General features: G+C 36.7%; 2 long non-coding RNA genes across 2 annotated transcripts in view; both read left to right on the top strand.

The window, feature by feature from the left end:
- Positions 1-14,507, top strand: part of LOC118143011 (uncharacterized) — a 337,708-nt gene that overhangs the window by 59,769 nt on the left and 263,432 nt on the right. The window lies entirely within an intron of this gene.
- LOC144577039 (uncharacterized) overlaps positions 1-14,507 on the top strand; it is a 39,373-nt gene that overhangs the window by 8,878 nt on the left and 15,988 nt on the right. The window contains exon 2 of the long non-coding RNA XR_013520240.1: positions 4,972-5,082. This is a non-coding gene — a long non-coding RNA (uncharacterized LOC144577039). The remainder of the gene's footprint in view (positions 1-4,971; positions 5,083-14,507) is intronic.

Raw genomic sequence — 14,507 nt, 5'->3', positions numbered from 1 at the left:
CTCGCCATCTCTGAGAACACAACTTTTGCCTTAGGTATTATTTTACCTAAGACATAAAAGCACACACCTAATGTCATGTTGACATTCTTTACAACCCTGTGGTTTTTATGAATTGAACTTGTTGGGAAGTGACATTGGAAACCAGAGATAACTGGGCTTAAAAACAGCATGTATAGAAAGTAAGATCAAGGACCAGGACACAGAATGTGACAGCAGGGATCTGCTATGGCACTACTGATCCCACAGACATAGTCACCTGCATGAAGTTTTGGTGTCACCAATACTTCCTTATGTCAAAAGCAAACAAGAGTGTGTATACATTACAACTACACCTGGATTTGATCTTTGTGCCTCGGACAGTCAAGGGAAATGTGCCAGCATTTGTTTCCATCATTGGATGTGGGCAGGTCATGCTTAACCTCTGTGAGCCAAACCTAAGCAATCACCATGGCTTTGTTGTATTCAGCAGCTCTTGGAAAGATACCTTGGTGTTTGGAGCTGCTGCCAACCATTTTCAACATAAATTGAAAATTACGAGGCTTTGCCACTTCTCCCCATGTGTTAAAGAGTTGCAAAAAGCCACTCTGAGTTCACTTTCCTTTAAAAGTCCTTTTTTCCCCCTTCACATCAAGGCTGTCAATTCAAAAAAGGCTTGTTATAAATGGATTAATTTATGGCAAGATTGTTGATTGACAGGAAAAAGTTTGTTTTGTATGGATTTGACATCACAGCCATGCATAGCCAATTTTCCCACTAACAGCTTCTTTATGGAAGAATTCTTCCAGCCACATTGCATAAACAGCTGTTGGAAACACCTTTGCATCGATCATTTGTAATAGTTTATTAAAGTGGTACCTGGCAACATGTCTATATAGTTAAAGACTTGCTCATTACCAAACCCCATTTTTCAGGAGTTTATTACTCAAGCTTTTCAAATCATGTCAAACTTAAATCTCAAATGTGCACACTCACTCTAGGCATTGTTTCTTCCTTTAGTGAGGGTTCCAAAGCAGGGGCCTCATTTCTTCGAGTGACATGTGCCATGATTGATTATGCATCAGCTTTTTGAAAAAAAAAATCCTTTTTTTTTTGGTAATCATTTTTCCCTCTGAAAATAAGGTTTTTGAGTATTGGAAGCTTTTCTTCTCCAGATACAAATGTTTTCAAGAAAAGAGATGTCCTAATTATCATAAGGATGCCCTTCTGATTTTTCAGTTTATATTTTTATACTCCTGTACCAGATTTGGACTCATGTCTTAATCCTTTGGATGCCTGCCATTTTCTCTTTCCTGTTCTTTTTCTATTTCCCTTTCCTCACACAACAAAGCCCTCCTTGATTTGCCTTCCTTTTTGTCTTTGAATTGAATATAACTTTCCTTCCTTAAAGTCTGTACTATATGGCAGGTGAAAAGATGGACTATTGAGATTAGGGTTGGAATGCCAGCACTTTCACATGCTTTGTGACTTTAGGCAAGATATTTTTCCTAAGTCCCTGTTTGTTTTCTCACCTAAAAAAGTGGAGGCAATAAAAGTAACAATTTCCTAGGCTCATTTTCAGATCTAAATAAGCTGATACATGTAAAGGGCTTGGCATAGCACAAGAGTTTAACGACATAGTGGCTGCTGCCCTACAAATACAGGTCAAGGTAGGATTTGGAGATGACATTCATTTTTCTGCATGCTTGGATCTTGTCTAGCCTTCTTCTGAGGTCAAGGCATTTTTTTTTTTTTTTTACAAATATTGATATTTCTTAGCTGCTCCATGGGATACTGGCAGCAGCTTTTTTTGGCAGCTTCCTCAGCAATGATGCCTCTTGCCCCAAACTTGGTATTCACTGGAGCTTCCTCACAGGGGGTAGAGGAGGAAGGTGCATAATGAACTGTGATACTCCATTAGCCTGGATAAGCCCCAGAGCATATGAAGAGCTGAAGGAGCCAGCTGGCTCCCCAGTAAGCCCTGGTGCTGCCAAGACTCACTGATTGCTGACGAGGAAGCAACGAGGAAAGGCTGGTGCTCGGAGGAGTGAAGAGGGCATTTCCCCCACCAAGATTAGAAAGTGATTGGGTAAGGCAAATCATGAGGATCGAATGAGCTAACGAATGCCTTGAAATCCATCGAGAAAGATTCTATTAAAATCCATTGTATTAGTATGTCATTTCTAATCACCAGAGCAGTGGGTCTTTGAACAGGATGGGAGCAAACTTTTTTGTGGATAAGTTGCAGTCCTTGAACTGACTTCTAGATCATATCCACACATGGCATGCAAAACATTGTGCTAGACTTCCTCCTCCGAAATGATCAGACTTCCACAGCTGGATTCTGCAAAAGAAAAAGAAAAGCTGATTCCACAAATGCTTCTGGTAGGAAAAAACCCATGTAAAGTTTATTTCTTTTCTCTCCTTTTAAAAAAAGTTTATTAAGAATGAAAAGTCCTCTGTAGTCGGACTTTACTTGTTATTTTCCACAGATTTAGGAGAAATAGTCAAAGGCAAAGTAAGTAATGTTTTTCCAGCAAAAATGGAGTATTTTTCCTTCTGTCCTCACAAAAGTGTTGCTATGTGTGTCAGTTATGGAGGGTACATCACCCTCCTTTCTTCAGAAAATGTTCCTTTTGCTGCTGGTAAAAATAAAATTCTCCTCCTACTATACATGCAAATTCTCATGGAAATATGGTTTTGCTCCTGAAAAATATCAGAAAGTAAAAATTGAAAATGTCATGACATGTTTTCAAATCTACCAGAAATGCTCCTGTGAAGCAGCAGGGAGTTTTTGGAGTTACCATGAAAACCACATGCAGTATGGATGTGCAAAATTATGAGTTGTGCACACTATTGCTTTAGTATACGCACCTGAGAATTTTTTTTTCTTATTTGATTTTCATGAGAGTCAAACTTCAAACAAATAGAACTAATCAAACCAGACAGTTCTCATCCAATGCTTCAGTATAGGCAGGAACAACAGCTGAGGGAACTTATTTAAAAGTACTGGTAATTTATGAGCTCTGCTATGTTGATACTATTTGGTGATCTGCTCTCTTGCGATACCATTCTCCATAGTGACAAAAGGCAGAAAAATCAATGTATTTTGACATTATTCCAAAATGCACTCAGGGAATAGTAAATTTTTTGACGTGAGGCAGATAGAAAAGATTGGCATTTTTCAAAGACAGAAGTGTACCTTTATGATTCTGGTAACACCACCATCTTTGAACACGTTGGGAGGAAAATCATGGCTAATGAAAATACCCATCTATTTCATCTCATTTAGATTGGGGGGTGGTCCAATGCTTAAGCAATTGCTGATGGAATCCCCCAGTAAGAGGTCATCTCAAAGTTTTCTGCTGAATAAAATCACCACATTTGCAATTTGAGGACACATTCCATTTTCATGACTATTTGAAGATATCCCAAATGGCAGCACTGGAAGGTATTTGGACCAAGAATGATTGACAGTGTCTGTAAGCACTTATTACGTCAAGGCTTTAGTTCGTCGATTGATGGGAAATGATGTATAATAAATTAGAATGATCACACATCATTTCCCATCGATTGAAATGCCAAATCCTTGATGGAGTAATGAGTTATGGCCAATACCACTCACTGTCTTAGGAGGAGATTGATTGCATATCCTTTCATTGATGTGATCAAACAACACAAAATTCTAAATACACATCTAGCTCCCAAGTTTCACCATCATTCCAGTGCACAGAATAAAGTTAGTGTTGCCTTGGTGAGTACAATGCCATGTGGGTATTGGAGCACGAATATTCTTCATCATCTGATGCAGTGAGAGCCTCATTCCCCACAGAAATACAGATGCATCCTAAGTGCAGAGAGACTCAATGAAGCACCATTAGCCATCCTAGTTACAACAGAATTCATTTCCTTTATAGAACAAAAAAGGAAGGCTCCCAGGTCTCTTCACAAAAGCAAAGGAGGAATTTGACAGCAAGCTCAATGGGATGAATATTCAGTATGCTCATGTACCCAGTGGGTGGATATTTTTTGCTATTTCTCTTGTGTAACTTAGTATCATATGCTTTCTAAATCATTCCAATGGGTAAGACCAATTCATGTTCCTCTCTGGTAGGAAAAGCAGTTCCTTCTCATCTCATAATTAAATACCTAAAGTCATCAGCTGTGAAAAATTTTTGTTTATTTAGGTAACCAACCTGTCCATTTTTCCCAGTGGAGGTGGGAAAGCTGGCATGATGCATAAAATTCATATTCTTTGTTTCTCAGTCAACATTCAATGATAATTTCTAAAGCCTTTTGTGGCTTGTTATGTCTTCATAGGCAATTTAAGTCTAAAATAAATAGAAGCCCCTTTAAAACTTAATTCAAATCATTCAATAAATGTGTTTTTGAGCAGCCACTATGTACAAGACATTGTGATACCCTTTAAAAATGTGTTTTGGCAACCAACCCAACATAAAAACTCTATCTCAGTTAGGAAATGTCAAAACAAACAAGAAAACCCCTTTCTGTCATGCTTAGCAAAAAGTAAACTGTTTCCTAACTTTCTACATGATTAGAAGCATTTGATCTCTTCATAAATTGAAAGCTGCTAGACTGAAAGTCTGATGAGGGTAAAGAATATTATCTGTCTTGTTAATGGCTGTATACTCATAGACTAGAAAAATGCCTGTCACATGTCAGAGAATAGTCTTGAATGAATAAAGAAAAGAATGAATGATCTATTTGGAATTATAAGACCTTTCAAATACTGGTAACTTGAGTATTTTAGAAATCACCACTTCTATGTTCCCTTTTTCCTGCCTGGTAGAATTATAGTGGCCATTAGGATTATCTCCAACATGGTTACATAACATTTAGCTATTGAAGGGGGTTAGAGTGGAGAGAGAGAAGGCAGCCAGATGAAACTAACATTTAGTGATTTCCACCTCCGAGGTGTATTACACATATTTCTTGTGACCACCCTGTGAAATATGTATCATCCTCATTTTACAGATGTGACACCTGAGATCCTGAGAGATTAACTTTCTTCAATTAACACTGATAGTGAGGTCAGCCAAATTCAAGGACCTATTCTTGGGGAATAAGGCCTCTAAAGACATTAAGGTAAGACCCCAGAGGACCAGAGCAGAAATCTGGCCTGAAGACTACAGTGAGAAACTCAAGATATCACTGTTCCAAATAAGATAGGTGGGCTAGACCTGGTGTATCATGCCTGTAATTCCAGCTCTTTGGGATGCTGAGACAGGAGGACTGCTTAAGCCCAGGAGATAGAGGCTGCAGTGAGCTATGATTGCACCACTGCATTCCAGCCCTGGCGACAGAGTGAAAATTTGTCTCAAAACAAACAAAAAACAAATAAGACAGAAGGATATAGATAATGCAAGGTCTGTAGATACATAGTATTTATCCATACTACTGCAGTGGATACACAGCAACTGTGAGTACTTATCAAACGATTAGTTGAATGAAATAATAGATGGATAAATAAATAACCTATGAGACTTTTAAACTGCCAGGGAGCTAAAACATCACAGCACAATGCTTGACTCTCCATACCTCTTATGCAGTCAGAAAACAATTAGTGGGCATTTACCTGATTCACACTTTATCCTATAGTTACTATAGATTAATAATATCTTTTTCACTCTCAGTGAATAGTCTATAAACAAGTATTTATAAGGTGATAATGTAAGTGCTGGTGGAGGTAAATGCAAAATGATATAAGAACAGGATGTGGAATACATAAAATTATATTTGAACTGGGAGAGGAGTGGAGAACTTAGGGAGACCAGGTTGATTAGCTTGCATTTGTGTACCCTCTGAGAGGAAGATGGTGATTTCCCCTGAGAGGCAAGGAGGGAAGGGTTGGAGGCAGTGGGAACAGAATGTGCAAAATACCATGGCATATTTAGGAAATTACAAAACATACATTAAAATTTATTCTAGTCATACCTTTTTTTTTCTAGAAAAGCAAAATTAGGCTGGGTCTATAGGGCAAATATAAGCAGACTCTAATATGACATGATAATATTAGTACTCATAAGAGTTACTGTAAATCTACACAGCTGATTCAGTCACAGTTATTAATTGACATATAGAGAAACGGTTGGAATGATCTGTGCTTTAAGAGTAGAGTTATTGGCAGTGAAGAAGGAAGAGGTCAATTCTATTAGCCTGCTCTTTTTATTCAAACAAATAGAATATATTATCAAAAGACTTTCTCCTGAAATCAGTAACAGGACAACACTCAATTAAAGACCATCTATACCTAGGCTGACTGAGACCCTTCCCATTATACCAGAATTCCCAGTGGAGCATCCTGGGGCAGCATTCACTGTTGCAAATTCACTAGCAGGCCATTCCTTGATTCTATCTTCAGGAAACCCAATCCTGATAGAATTTGCAACATAGTTTATATTTCATTGATTATACTAGCAATCCCTAACTTTGAGCAGTCAAAATCTAACTGTCTATTTAACATTATTTGTTTGTATCCAAAATATACTTTTCTATGTGAAGAATATCACGTGGGATGATCAGGTTCAAGAACTGTCCATAAAGCATTTAAACCATTGTGCACACAGTTTGAAACCAGAACAGTTCAGGCAAATCATATTTCAGTTACACTTGTTACATCTAACAAGGTTTCAACAAGAATGTCTACCCGAGCCCAACTACTGAACACTGGGAGCCACTTTCTAAGTCAGTGATCTCTCTCTTGGCAAGAGTCCCTTCTCATAGTGCACCTTTAGTTTATGAACTCTCTTCCTTTCTATATCTGCTTAAAAATAGAAGTTTATTAGATCATCTCCTTGATACATATTTTATGTTAGGAGAAAACAGGACAGTAACTTTTCGTGGGTAGCAGGAAGTGGTTCTTCCTCCACAGTTTATCTATGTGGATTATTTGTAAACGAGGGAAAAGATACACTGTTGTGATATTAATATACAGGGTCACAATAATGTGTGTTCTCCCACTTCTAATTTTGGATTAATTTTCTCAGCATATCTGTTCAATTTATTCTTAAAGGCAGAAATGATAATGTAAATGACACTTGTATGATGATTTGAAATTTACAAAGCACTTTCACAACATTGTTCCATTTCATGCCAACAATAGCCCTTTGAGTTGGGTGTTTTATCTTTTGAGGGCAACTGAGATTGAGATTGTGAAGTGATGTTCCCAAGGATTCACCACTATTAAATGATGGAACTGTGATTCTAAGCCAGATTTCTGATCAGCAAGTCCAGTCTGTCTGTGACATCAGACTGCATAGCAAAATTTATTTTGTCAAAAGACTAAAGGTTGAACAATCAAATCAAGTTAGAGCATATGTACCAGTCTTTCTTTTAGGAAATAGAGAATCCTTCTCAGCATTAACTTGGGACATCTTTAAGTCCATCATTATAGAAACAATTGGATTTTCTGCCAAGATACATTAAGGCTGATTTGACAAGAATGACGAGGCACTTTAAGAGTTGATTGACTGTTAGTAGAAGGCTTTAGAGCTTGCTAAAATTCCATCAACTATAAGTGAAAGAAATGGAAGTATCTACCCGGAGTTTTAGAGAAAGCCTGTGATCTAAAGATCAGATGGTAGGATGGTCACATATCTCTACATTCGTCCAACAGCTCTCTTATTTACATAATATACAAGTTTATTTGGTTCTTCTGCAACGTTCTATGACCCTCACACTCAGAGATCCACTGAGGTCTAAACTGATCAATGAGAAAAAATCATTTGGTATTTATTGAGGGACTTTCAGAAGACCTATTTAGCTGAGACACTTGCTGAGATATGTTTGCAATTCCGTCTTAGAATTTCCAATCTGAGGTGAATTTGCCCTCCTGTCACCATACCTATAGGGTGTGGCAACACCTGAAAGCAATGAAGAACAAGATATTTGAAACTGACAAGATCTCTGCTGAAACCAAGATGAGTGACAGAATCTTTCATGATGAATCTATACTTCTTGTGGATTCCTAGTGACAATAATTATTTTAAAATTTTTGTGCCTTTAAAGAAAAAAGACTAGGCATATTTTTCTCTCCATCTCTTTTTCAAGGCATATATCAAACTAGAGTTCAGGTTAGTATAAGTAACAGATTTTTTTCATTGTTTTCCAGTTAAAGGAAAACAGACAAATGAGCAAACATAATCTTTTATATATGGTTGTCTTTAATCTCATAAAATTCTGGCTTTTAAAATAATTTTTAAAAGAAGACTCTTAACTGTGGATTTTCCCTAATCTTTGCATTTAATTAATGACCATTTATATTAGGATCTTCTCTGCCCCTTTTAGGAATGAAATTCCAACATAAATATGCTATCATCTAATCCTCATATTACTGCAATAATGTACTTGGTCACTGACAGGCTTAGTGTTAGGAAAAAATAACCAAGAAATAATCAAGCCCAGGGTGAGAGAAAATAACCAAATAATTGGTCAACTGTCTAAATAGACTCTGACCTATAGATAAGCCCACCTTGGTTTCTAAGTCATGTCATCTAAGCATGTACCATCACATTTGGTAGTGTGAAAACAGATTTTTAAACTACTTTTGCTGAGATAATAGAAAATGAGGCTGGTGCTTAAGGTGTAGAAGACTAATTTTACATGAGTAAGCCCACATTAAATTAAGCACTTTTGCCAGCTGAAATCAGTGGTGATGTTCTAGAATTTCTAAATGTTTTCTCATATTTTAGAAGATAAATTTCACCAACCATCACCTGAGCAAGTCTAGAAACCAACAATTAATATTTGAAGTTCAATAGCATTAAAACATGTTTAAAGTTCTGATCTTTTACCTATTCAGAATTTCTCTCCTATAAGATGGTGTAATTAGAACACGTTTTCTCAAACCTATGCTATTGACATTTTGGAAGATAATTCTTTGTTGTAGGGGCTGCTGTGTGTATTGTAGGGTGCTCAGCAGCATACTAGCTTCTATCCTCCATGTCAGTTGCTCCTTCCCTTCAGTTATGACAGTGGAAAATACCTTCAGACATTTGCCAAGTTTTTCATGGTTGGTGGCAGGGGGAAGAGACGGGATACATATGTATGCAAAATTACCCTGGTTGAGAACCACTGAGGTAGAAGCATAGACTTCTGGGTTCCACACTTTTGTAGCATCTGTAGATATTAAAATTGAAGGTGTGTGAGCTTAATGCACATCCTAGATCATATAATTGTTTAGAAGCAGAGGTAGAAATCAACTTGAAAATATAGAAAAATACAAAAAATTATAATTGAACTTAATTTTATCATCTGGAAATTATACGGTTAATGCCTTTTTTCTCATATACACATATGTATATATTTGGGATTTTATAGTAAATATAGTTTTTCATGTCTTTGATTATTCACTTATATTCCAATTACATGGAGATTCCCTAATTTATGTAACTATTTTCAATTTTCTTCTTGTTGAATTTTATTTATAATTTTATTTGGCTATAATAGTATACTAGAACACTATGTAATACAATAATAAATTAATGATACTATTGATTCATATCTTTAGGTTTTTCCGATATATTATGTCCTACAAGTCAGATGCTAGATCAAAGATCATAAAGACCTTGTAGAACCCTTGAAACATTGCCTGTTGCCTTCTACCAAACAGTTTTGTAAAATATACATCATAAATGTATGACAGGGTTTTAATTTAGATGACAAGATATAATTGCTGAATAGGAGTCAATATTTTAAGAATTCAAGAATATCTTTATATGGATCCTTTCCTCTTTTTGGCACTGTAGATTTTTTTTTTAAAGTTAACAGCTTTTAATGAGTAGGCAAAAATCAAAATTAAAAGAATTTTCCATGGGCTACCAAAAATATTTTCCATTAAAAAAATCAGAATCATTAAAGACCCCAGCTATTGAGGAGGCTGAGGCAGGAGAATTGCTTGAACCCAGGAGGCAGAGGCTGTGGTAAGCCGAGATCGTGCCATTGCACTCCTGCCTGGGTGACAAGAGTGAAACTCCGTCTCAAAAAAAAAAAATAATCATTAAAGATATCTAATGTTCTTTCATATTTAACATTTTATATATCATCAAGCTCAACTTTGTCTCTGTTCAAAATTTGATCACTTATTAAGCAACTATTGTATGCCACCTCTGTAATCTCAAATCTGGTTGGGGAGATGAGAAAAGTGCACAACTAACTGTAATACGATGCCATAGATATGAAATAAAATAGACAAAATGCAGTAGAAACTTGTAGTAGGAGAATGTCTAACTTTTCTCTGGAGGGTGGAGCCAGGAAAAACTTTACAGAAGAGGTAATTTCTTAAGAATGATTAGTAACTTTAGGAGAGGGAGAAAAGAACTTGAGGACAGAACAACATCAAAGAGACACAGGACATGAAATTATACTGCTTGTTTAGACAACAGTGGTAATGAGGTATGGCTGGCACATAGGAGGTTGTGGTGTTAGCATCAAATTTTCAATTTCCTGTTAAGAAGTTTTGAATTATTCTGTAGTCAAAGAGAAGCGATTGAAGAGTTTTGAGCAGGAGCATGGGCATGATTTTTTTCTGTATTTGGATTCAAATAGGAAGAGACTGGAGACAAGATAACTGGCTATTACTGTTATCCAGGGAAGATGACAAGATCTTGAATATCGGTGGAAAGACTGCACCTAAGGGGCAGAGTAAAATGTATACCAACTGGTCAATCAACAAATATTAAATTTGCTTGAGCAAGCTATCAGCACTCTGTGCTGAAAATTAAGAGGAAGATAGCAAGTCCTCCCACATGGAACTTCCATTCCTTTGGGAGACTTGGGCTATAAACAAGTAAATACATATATATGTATATGTATTTCTGTGTTTTCCAATATGATGCATATTCCTTACTCATCAGTTGCTGTGCAAATATATATATATATATTTGAATATATAAATATTCAAATAGAGAAAAAAGTAGAGCTTGGTGGTATATAAAATATTAAATATGAAAGAACATTAGATATATATGTATAAAGCAACTGATTTTCTGATTTGCTATATATATAACAAATATGTAAAGCCACTGATGATGATGAGCATCATGGAAGAAATGATCAGGCACCACAAAAGAGAATAAGGGGAAGGGGGTCTTTTTAGTTAGGATGACATCCAAGCTACCACATGAAGGATGAGAGAAGCCAGCCATGTTAAGAGCCAGAGCCCACATGAGAAGGCTGCAGTGAGGTACTTTCTGAGGTATAATAGGTAACTAATAGGAAAGGTGGTGTAGTAGATGGGGTAATCATATTGCCTTTAGAGTTAGATGCCTCGAATACAAATTCAGGCCCTGTTGTTTACCCTCATAAGTCTCAGCTTCCTCTATTAAATGAGAATAATGCACACACTACAAGGTTACTGTAAAGATTATAAAAGGATGTTATGTAAAATTTGGCACATAGATTCTAGATAGTAACAACTAAATGGAAAGTAGTTGCTATTATCATCACCATCATCATTATCATTAACAAGAATAGGGAGAAATGGGGCACTTCAAATTTCTGTCTTAGGTGGCTGGGGAGTGCAATAGTCAGTGCAAAATAGGAACATGTTGGGGTGTTCAGATAGTGAATCTGCTTTAAAGAACCTTTTGGAAATCCAGCTGCAATTTGATCTAGAGGTCAGGAAAGAAATCAGCATAGAAAATATATGAGGGTCACTGGCTTTTCTTAAAGAAGGTATACAGAGATTAAGATGAGAAAATGGGGAACTCAGCACTCCATGAGGGTAACTGTCTCTTTTTTAGGAAGTCCTGATTATTTGAAAAAAATTACTTTCAATGATTTGAAATCTACTTATAATTTATATTCACTGGTCCTTGTCAAACTTTTTGGAAGTATGCAGAATAAGAACAGTCACTCTTCCAAGTTAGAGCCTTCATAGTATATAAAAATGGTTTGATTCCTCAGTCTTTATCTGAGAAAAAGTAATCTCAGATATTTTAGTCTTTCCACATATATGGGGATCTTTATTTACATTATTATATCTCATAATTGTAATTGTTTTTTGGATGTAATTTAATTTGTTCTTGCCCAGAACTAAACCCAGTATTACAAATGTGATTTGATCACCATGATAGTTTCAACCTATCATTTTCATCTGTCAGATTCTTTACAATCTTAATTCTATCATCCAACATATTAGTGATTACTGCCAACTTTGTGTCATATACCAATTTGATGAATATGATTTCTGAATTTTTATCCAAGTCATTGAAAAAGATGTTTAATGACTAAGCTAATGTAAATTGAACTGTCCCTGCTGTTGACTAGTGGGTGGACATGAAACCTTGGCTTCATTGGCAAAGGGGAAGTGGTACTTGAAAGTTTTGACTTGAATGGGTTGAGTGAGTTGGAGCATGAATAGCAAGAAAGGCAGTTGTGCTCAAAAGTTCTGTCTGGAATGAGTTGAGTGGGAGGGAGCATGAATAGGAAAAAGGAACTGAGAAAAGGAGATGGACTAGAAATTATTTGACATAAAGGATAGGAGCTGTAAAATCTTGGGATGTCTTTGGTGGGAGTTATTTGGGGCTACCAGAGGTATAGATGGGGAAGAAGTTACAGAGACAGACTCTGGAAGTGTTGTGGGATGACTAGGCAAGTGACCAAGAGGGCTCAGTCATAATGATTCTGAAAAAGACTAGTAATAGGAATTCCATATCTTGCAGACAAAGCAATAGAAATGCAGTAGCTGGAAACAGATGTTAATTTTGCAGAGATTTGTATACTTGACTCAGCTAATGGGTCTAAGAATGGAATAACTTAGGAGGATGATAAGGTTTGGCTCTGTGTCCCCACCCAAATCTCATCTTGAATTGTCCTCCCATAATTCCCACATTGTAAGAGGGACTCCTGGGAGATAGTTGAATCATGGAGGCAGTTTCCTCCATACTGTTCTCATGATAGTGAATAAATGAATAAGTCTCATGAGATTTGATGGCTTTATAAAGAGGAATTCTCCTGTTCAAGTTTGCTCTCTCTTTGCCTGCTGCCATCCATGTAAGAGGTGACTTGTTCCTCCTTGCCTTCCGCCATGACTGTGAGGCTCCTTAGCCACATGGAACTGTAAGTCCAATGAAACCTTTTTCTTTTGTAACTTCCCCAGTTTAGGGTATGTCTTTATCAGTAGTGTGAAAATGGACTAATACAGAGGAGGATTATAAAGCAAAGATAGAGACGTAGGAGCTCTCTCTACTTTACCATAATTGGGTTTGGGTTCTGTTGGGATCCCTGTTAGATAAGGCAACAGATAAGGACTAGGGAGGAGAGGTAAATGTGAAAGTTGAATCCTGAGAACTAAGCCAGTAGAAGAAAGAAAGCAGAAGAGTTGCAGCTTTGAGGTGAAGAGTGAATATGTAGAGCCATTATTCTTGAAGGCATTATGTATTATGTGGGATAGGCCATGCAGAGGCCAAGGTCACAAGGGAGTCAAGAATAGATCAATATATTGCTAGGTGGATAACCTATTTTATGTCCCAGAAAACTGAGGAACTGAGGCTGCTAGTGTAATTTTTATCTTCATGTACATTAGTGTTCAGGAACTAGATAAGCCAAAAATCAGGCCAGAGTCTGAGAAGGAGAATGGGAATGGACATTAATGACTCACCTTGGGGCAGGCAGACAAAACAGGGTGGGTTTAATCACAGTATTCGTGTGTGTGTGTGTATATATATATATATTTCATCTTTTTTTTTTTGAGATGGAATCTCACTTTGTCACCCAGGCTAGAGTGCAGTGGCACCATCTCAGCTCACTGCAACCTCTGCCTCCCAGGTTCAAGCAATTCTCCTGCCTCAGCCTCTTGAGTAGCTGGAATTATGGGTGTGTACCACCATGCTCAGCTAATTTTTGTATTTTAAGTAGAGACAGGGTTTCACCATGTTGGACCAGGCTGGTCTCAAACTCCTGACTTCAGGTATCCACCTTAGCCTCCCAAAGTGCTGGGATTACAAGCATGACCCACTGTGCCCAGCCTATATTTTCCACCTTGAGAAAAAGATTTTTAAGGTCAGAGATCATATGAATCATAGCATCCTTTAATATTTTTTTAATATACAATGAATACTGAGTATAAAAGATTATCTTGAGATACTCAAGAGTATTCCTAATATTCATGTCTATAACTTCTTGATGATGATGCTGGTGATGGTAGTCATAATATTAACATTACACTGGGCACTATGTCAGATACTCTCAAAAGTGCTGAAAATCATTTAATTTTTCACAGAAACTTTATGAGGACATGTTCTTATTTTTTCACTCCTTTTTCAGAAGAGTAAATTGACCATTATTAGAGTAATTAAGTAATCTGACCAGAGTCACACAAATAGAAAATGAATGAATCAGGGATTTGAACCCAGTCAGTACAGTTTCAGAGACAAGAAACACTACATTATATTACTCCTTTGTTTTATGACAAATAGTGATTTATTTTTAGTCTATGTCACTTTCATCACCAGTTACCTTTCTTTTAAAGGGTGCAAAGAAAACAAAGACATTTTTACTGGATTCAAAAA

The sequence above is a fragment of the Callithrix jacchus genome, chromosome 7 (genome assembly GCF_049354715.1).
Source record: "Callithrix jacchus isolate 240 chromosome 7, calJac240_pri, whole genome shotgun sequence".
Classification (NCBI taxonomy): Eukaryota; Metazoa; Chordata; class Mammalia; order Primates; family Cebidae; genus Callithrix; species Callithrix jacchus.
Note: the sequence above shows the minus strand (reverse complement) of the source record. Positions and strands in the feature narration are given on the sequence as shown.